Genomic DNA, 7,295 nt, shown 5'->3' with positions numbered 1-7,295 from the left:
ACTACAGATATGAAGCATATACCTCGTTACAGAAATCCCACTGGGCAACATGGTCTGATTAAACCTATTGACTCAAAATCCCTCCAAAAGTTTGAGATCATTCATACCTGGAACTAACTACTTTTACTTCCCAACTTGGGTGAACTCTTCATCCTTTCCATTCTGAAATTCAATTGGTCAACTGTTGTGCTTCTTCTCTTACTTAAGCTAAGTTCGATTTCAAAACAAAAATGATAATTAACGTCAGCACAATTTTTGCAACTTATGTCAATGTGTTCTGCTGTGCATTCTTTGGGACTTTCTGCTTGTGGATGTTTCAAGTGGGATAGAGGTTTTCTTGATGATAGGGCTGTAATTGCTATGTCTGTGTATTCTCTCTTACACTGTCCCTGCTGGGCTCTTGCCTAATCATCATAATCAGTTCCAGTAGATGACGACATCATCAGTCCCCCAACAATGTCATCCAGTCCCTGTGGTACTTTTCTAGTGAAAATACATCTCTCATCAGTAATGCAGCTCGAGGTTTCCATTTCCACTCCCATCTTCATTCCTGTGCAACCCTGACATGTAAGTACTAGTGTTTCTTTCCAACATCAAGTTCCTCCAAAGATCCCTCTCCAACACTTCCCCAAGAACCCCAAGAAGTTCATCTAAACCTCGCTCACTGTGGTGATGATCAAAATTATCCACAAAGTGTGTCATGCCTACTTACTTGTGTATTTTTGCTAGAGTTAAATGATACAAATTACTAATGGTTTAGTATGCCCTTCATATCTAATTTTGCAAGTTGAATTTATATCGGTTGTTTCGGGCCACATGTCATAGGTTGATACATGCCATATGTAATATTTTCAGAAAGCTTCATTAAATATTGGTTTAAAAAGAATTGGTAGACAGGGTGCACTTCTCAACAATTGAAGTGACCGTGTCACTGGCAATTTTACCAGAGTTGACATTAACGTAGCCTGACTGTCTCCTTACCATCCTAGCAGAGAAGCTGAAGCCAAAGACTAATGACACTTAGGAGGCTCAAAATATACTCTCCGCAGACTCTCTTCACTTTATTGCTGTTCATTGCAATATAGTTCATACCAAGATGTTTAATTGTGGATGATTCTAGAACATGGCTGAGAAAAAAAAATAGAAATGTGAGCTACTGGGTTTGTTAGCTCTTGTTTTCTGTGCCAGAGAAACAGCCACTCGACTAATTTCTCTGAGAGAAACAGCCATTCTATTGGAAGTCCATTTTCCAAATACTTAGGAGTTTGAACTCCTCATTTCACTTCCATGTCTTTGGCGTCGGCCTACATGCTGTATAGGATCCTGTAAAATTCAAATTAAAATGGTAAAGGGATCAAAGTGAAAAATGTTTAATGTTTTTTTTAAAAAGCATATAACAAACAATAATTTTTAGGTTTCCCTAACTGAAAACTGGTAAGTTGAAGTTGTCTAAAACTGAAACAAAGAACTAGAGATTTTTTGATATGATTTTGAAAATTACTTTTATAGAACTAGAAATGTTATTCTGCCTCCGTCTGGTAATAATGCTTACTGTCCCTGTCTGTGGAGGAAAATTCTTCTTTGCATACCTTAATGTTTTCTTTGACTAGACACTGTTAGTATCCAAATTTTAAAAATTAATTTGCTCTTTAACACAAATGTCCTGGAAAGGGCAGACATCATACCCTGATTTCTTGGCATTTTCCTGCTGTCTGGTCTCCTATTTTTAATTAGTAGAATCGTGTTTTCAAAGGTGCTGTCTTCATTCTGTCCCGGTCTCCACCCTTCCTTGAATCGATTCATCAGCATTTGACCATAACTATAATTGAGACCTGTTCTTTATTTATTTTGGTCTCTGATGTCAGGAGTTTTATATATTAAAAACAACAACAAAAAAGGGTATTTAAAATTATTCCCTGGACTTTACAAGACTATTTTTGGGGGGGCTATTTTTTTTGTTGTTTTGTATGCAGAAGTGTTATTGATTAGCAATCAACATGTTGATTTTTTTAAGTTCTACATTTTACCCTTTATAATATTCTCACAAGCCCTAGAAAGCAGTAACAAAATCATTTCTTCTGTGCTCAATATTAACAAAAGGTAACCGTATTTGTTTTTCTGTGGTGTATAGAATTTCAAGTGCTTTCTTATCTGGCCATTATGGTAAAATGGACAGTGTATCAGAGCTGTGGATGTGTAGTGTTTATTGTGATGAAACAATTGTGTTAAGCTTCCAGTGTAAACATCTACAAACTTTGGACTATTAGTTCTCTAGTTATAGGAGCCCATGGCTTGATTTTATCATGTAAACAAATTTGTTGGGGTTGTCTTCAATTAGTTTATGTAAATTGTACTTTGAAATATTCCCTTAAAACAATCGATACACTACAAATTGTGATTCATTCTTATTTACATTCTTATTTAGTAAAGTAGTTTCTCTAATGACTGCTTCTAGGCAACATTTTATTAGCCTAGTGTGAGGCACTGAGCACGCACAGGAGGGAGAAAGATAGCATTGACTTCAACACAGTCATTAATTCAGGCTACTTCTCTTTTACGTAGTGCAAAACAGGGGAGTTTCTAAATCTCTTATTTATTTTCCTCTGCCTCAGCACACACAATTAAATCCCCCAAATTATACAAACAAAACTCTACATTTCTTTCCTTTTAGAAATATTATCAGAAAATTCTACAAAATAAATATATGGAATGCTTTAGGTATTTGGTATATTGAATCCAAAAAATGAGTGAATGTGATGATTATTTTATTGTTTTCTAAAAGATTATTATAAATAATGAAAGCATATTAAAACATACTCTCCTAAAGTAATTCCTGTCTGTTTGTCCTTGGCAAATGGTATATACAGGTACAGTGCATTGTGATATTACATCTCCATTCATCAATTTTCTGTATTTAAAATGCTTTGAAAATTAGATAGAACATCTGGCTTTGCGCAAGTGTTTAAAATGTTCTTTCCTGGTTTTGTATGTGTCTGTGTATTTGTTTGTGTGTGCACTTGTCTCAATGTGTACCTGAGTGAGGATAACTCAATTTTCTTGCTGTCTGAAGCCAAATTAAATGAGACAAGGATGAGTTAGGTGTTACCCATGTCACTATTTACAGAGGGTTGCCATAGCAACATAGTAACCATAACCATATAAACACACAATTTCCCTCTCAATGTTTCATTCAAGCCAACCCCTAGTTGAGTTTTGAATTTCCTCCCATCTGACTCTTAACCACAGGGGCACAAATTATAGGCTATATCTGACCAACAGAGTTCAGTACTAAATGTTCAAGGGAATTTGACTTTCCTTTTGAGTGAACAGAGCGGCAGCCTCTTTGCCTGCCGCCCTTTGGCCTGGATCTTCTAGTATTTGAGGTTTTTTTATTGTTATCGCTAGCAGTGATCATGGTCACATTACTAATAGCCTTATGATATTAACAGAATTATTTTCCTCCTACTTTCTTGACAATGCCAACCATAGACCTTTGGTGCATATATATTTAAATTAAAAATAACTACTAATTATTTTAAAGTACTTAAAGTATTTTAAAGTAATTCTAAATTTACTTTATAGTTAGATAGGAAGAATAAGTTCTGGAATTCTATTTCACTAATTTATTGTTGTTGATTGTCAGTAAAGGATTATGAATTCATTCTATACCCCTCAATCTCTCTATCAATTTACCTAGTTATTTAACTGAAGTCCACCTGAGCAGCCATGGCTAATCTGGCAAGGGACTACTTACCTTATACTCACAAATAATAAGAAGTTTTTCTGATTTCTGAAGAGAACTTTCCCTTGGGATTTTATCATTAATAAGTGGAGAAACATCATAAAAAAAGGAATGTTCCCATACCATTTCTTTCATGAGTCAATCACCTTTATTAATAAGTATGATGCTATTCTCTCACCAAGAGTGAGGAACCAATTTTGAGATGTTTGCTTAGCAGTGGTAATGAGTTTTTGCTAATTCTGTTATACTTTTTTCCATATGTGTGCTAAAGGGAAGACGTGTGTTCTTGGTCTCATAATGAACCAAATAGCTCTACTCTCACTGCAGAGATCACAAAGGGGAATTTCCACAACATGTGACTTTGTGACCTTCATTGAATATTTCTGTTGTATTATAAGTCTCTGTAAAGATGTAAAGAAGGACACAGGGAAAAAGTAAAGATGGTTATGGGAACAAGCAGGATGCCAATTTATCTTGGGTTTTCAAGCATTTACTGTATAATGTCAATCACTGGTTGGTTCATAAGTCTTTCCTCTTTGGAGACTATAAGTTTTTGAAAACAGAGATGATATGTTTCATTTATATTAGTATTTTAATCCCAATATATATAAAACATCAGGACTTCCACAAAATCTCTCTCATTTGTGGAATACAAAATAGTTAATCTCATGGAAGTATAGACTAGAACTGAGATTACTAGAGACGGGGGGGAAGGGGAGGGAGATGGAGAGAGATTGATCAATGGGTACAAAATTATAGTTAGATAGGAAGAATAAGTTCTGGTGTTCTATTTCACAGCAGGCTACTATAATTGACAATATTAAATTATGTATTTCAGAAGAACTAAGAAAGGGATTTGACAGTTTTCACACCCCCCAAAATGAGGTGAAGAATAGGCTAAATAATGTGATTTGATCATAAGACAATGTATGCCTGTATCAAAATATCACAATATATCCCATAATATGTACAATTATAAGTCAATTAAAAATAAAATGAAACTATGTGCATATATATATGCAATTAAAAATGGAGGTTTGATGCATTATCAATTAGCATTGGGGTTTAAAGATTGCTAAAACGTAGTGTTTGGCATATGTGTCACTAATTCATTTGTGTTAATTTGATCTCCTTCTGGGACAGGGTTCAAATGCATTGGTATTTTGCTTAGGGCATGATTCCAGGAAACACTAGAAGGCTAAGCAGAAAAGTCAAGGCATCTGATAGAAGACTATGTTAGCAAGCAAGAGTCTACTCTGGCAAGTGGAGCTTAATTCCAGTGGCAAACTCTTGAGAGACCGACTAGAACAAATATCAGAGTTCTGTCACCCCATTAATAAGGGAACAGGAGCATTTAGACACCAATTTAGTGTGTTCAGGCTGCTATAAGAAAATATCATACAATGGATAGTTTATTAACCACAGAAATTTATTTCTCACAGATCTGGAGACTGGGAAGTTCACTAGCAAATTTGCTGGTGTCTGGCAGAGAGCCCACTTCCTGGTTCACAGATGGCCTTTTCACTGTGATCTCACATTGTAGAAAGGGGGAGGGCTCTTTTTCTGGTCTCTTTTTTAAGACATTAATGCCATTCAAGAGAGCTCTTCCCTTGTGAACTAATCACCTCCATAAGGTCCCACTTTATAAAACACCACCATCTTGGATGTTAGGTTCCCAACTTAATGAGTTGTGGAAGTACAACCAAATTTAGAATACAGCATGCACAACTCTTATTCGTGGTTACATAGGAGTATTCCTGGGGATGCTAATTCCCTGACACCTGTTGTTCAAGTGAGAAACGTGTATCCAAGGGCCAGAGACAGATCTCAATCAAAGGAATGCAACTGTTGGATGTTGGCAGTAGGATTAGCGGCAACATCCCTCAGAAAGCACATCCCATTATGAGTATTAGATAAGAAATAAATAAAATATCATTTCCTGACATTTATGTCCAATGTTATTTTTTCGATTGTTACTAGATTGATAGAACATAAATCCTCTTTGCAGTGTTTGGACTGAACTACTTAATGAAAGGAAAAGTAAAGTATTAATTTTGTTCTAGGTGCCCTGGAAATATCATTAAACATTAAGAGTGCCATGAACCAAGAAGGTTTGAAAAATTCTAACCTATTTCTTTTGAGTTTTAGACATGTCCTTGTAAGATTGGTCTTTCCATGAATAATGTCTGTGAATTGTATGAGTCTATAAGAAGATATCTCCCTTTAATAATCTGCTGATTAAAATTATCTGAAGTTTCAGAATCAGGAGAAAGCTCACATGACTATGTACAACCTGAACTTTTTTTATAAAGAACAACCACGTACCATGGGTTGCTGTACTTCATATTTTTGGTAATTGAATATGTTTTTATGAAAAAAGTGGCCAAAATTATTTTCATATAATCTTTGACCCTCAAGTAACCTAAGAGCCCTTTGGTTTCAGAAAAAAAAAATTCCCAATTCTGATCTTGGTATTTTAAGTAAGAGTAAGCTAGAAACTATTCTTGGTTGAAATCTTGCTATTTGCACAATCATGACAAATTTGAGGATTGTTGGGTAATGCATTTTTAGGCTTAATCATTGCTCCATGCTATGATTTCAAACCTTGTGTCTCTCTCTCTCTCTATGTTCCACAATTTAAATTTTATATATTTTACATTTTATTATAAATATTTTTTTAAAAACTTCTAGAATAGAAAAGGAATACACAAAAACAGCACAGAATTTTTTTTTCATTTTAGCAGTTTTTAAAGCAAGTTGTTAATATGGTTACTTTATTCTCTCATCTTCTCAATTGTTTCTTCTTTATATTTGTCCCTTTCCTTCCCTACGTTTTAGGACGGAGCCTTCCATTCCAGTATCTTTTTGCAGTCTTTGTCCAGTTTTAGCCGAGTGATAACCACCTTGCTGGAGTGAATGCCTACATGAACAGTTGTGCCATTAGTCTTTTCCTATAGCCCCCATTCAGTAGAAAATATATGCTTCTTCCTATACACTTGGACCACTTTGCTAATCTGCTGACCTTTATAAATATGGGCTTCATCACCCTTTTAAATGGGCATAGATCAAACACTGTACTTCTCAGCTCTTTGGAAAGAAGGGAGGATATAATCTTCCTGTGAAGGTGAGAAGGTGCATTGAAATGCCTTTTGAAGTTCTTGCTTCGATCAAACTTCACAAAAGGATTGAACTTCATTTTGGTCACTGACCCTTTGGCAATGGTCACAAAAGGGAAGAGCCAGAGATGATTCTTAACTGAATAAGAATGAATATCTGACAAGCCAATAAAACTGATTTTATCATAATCATAATCCTCATAGGCATGACATAATAAAGCCCATTGAACACTTAGCATGCATCAGAACCTATGTGGCCTATATGTTTATATTCATTGTATTCCAAAGCACTCTGAGGATGTAGGTTCTATTATAATCCTATTTGGCTTGCATTAATCTTGTGGCAGAAAATGTTGGTTTCTAACAGTATTTCCTAGGACCTTACCATATAATAATTTCTTTTTAAAATTTTATTTATTTATTTTTTACACAAATGA

General features: G+C 35.0%; 1 pseudogene; it reads right to left on the bottom strand.

Annotated features, from left to right (window-relative positions):
- Positions 1-6,516: 6,516 nt before the first annotated feature.
- On the bottom strand, positions 6,517-6,938 carry LOC113183069 (large ribosomal subunit protein uL24 pseudogene; annotated as a pseudogene).
- Between the last annotated feature and the right edge of the window lie 357 nt (positions 6,939-7,295).

The sequence above is a fragment of the Urocitellus parryii genome, chromosome 4 (genome assembly GCF_045843805.1).
Source record: "Urocitellus parryii isolate mUroPar1 chromosome 4, mUroPar1.hap1, whole genome shotgun sequence".
NCBI classification, from domain to species: domain Eukaryota; kingdom Metazoa; phylum Chordata; class Mammalia; order Rodentia; family Sciuridae; genus Urocitellus; species Urocitellus parryii.
The sequence above is the reverse complement of the archived record's forward strand: the minus strand, read 5'-3'. Positions and strand labels throughout refer to the sequence as shown.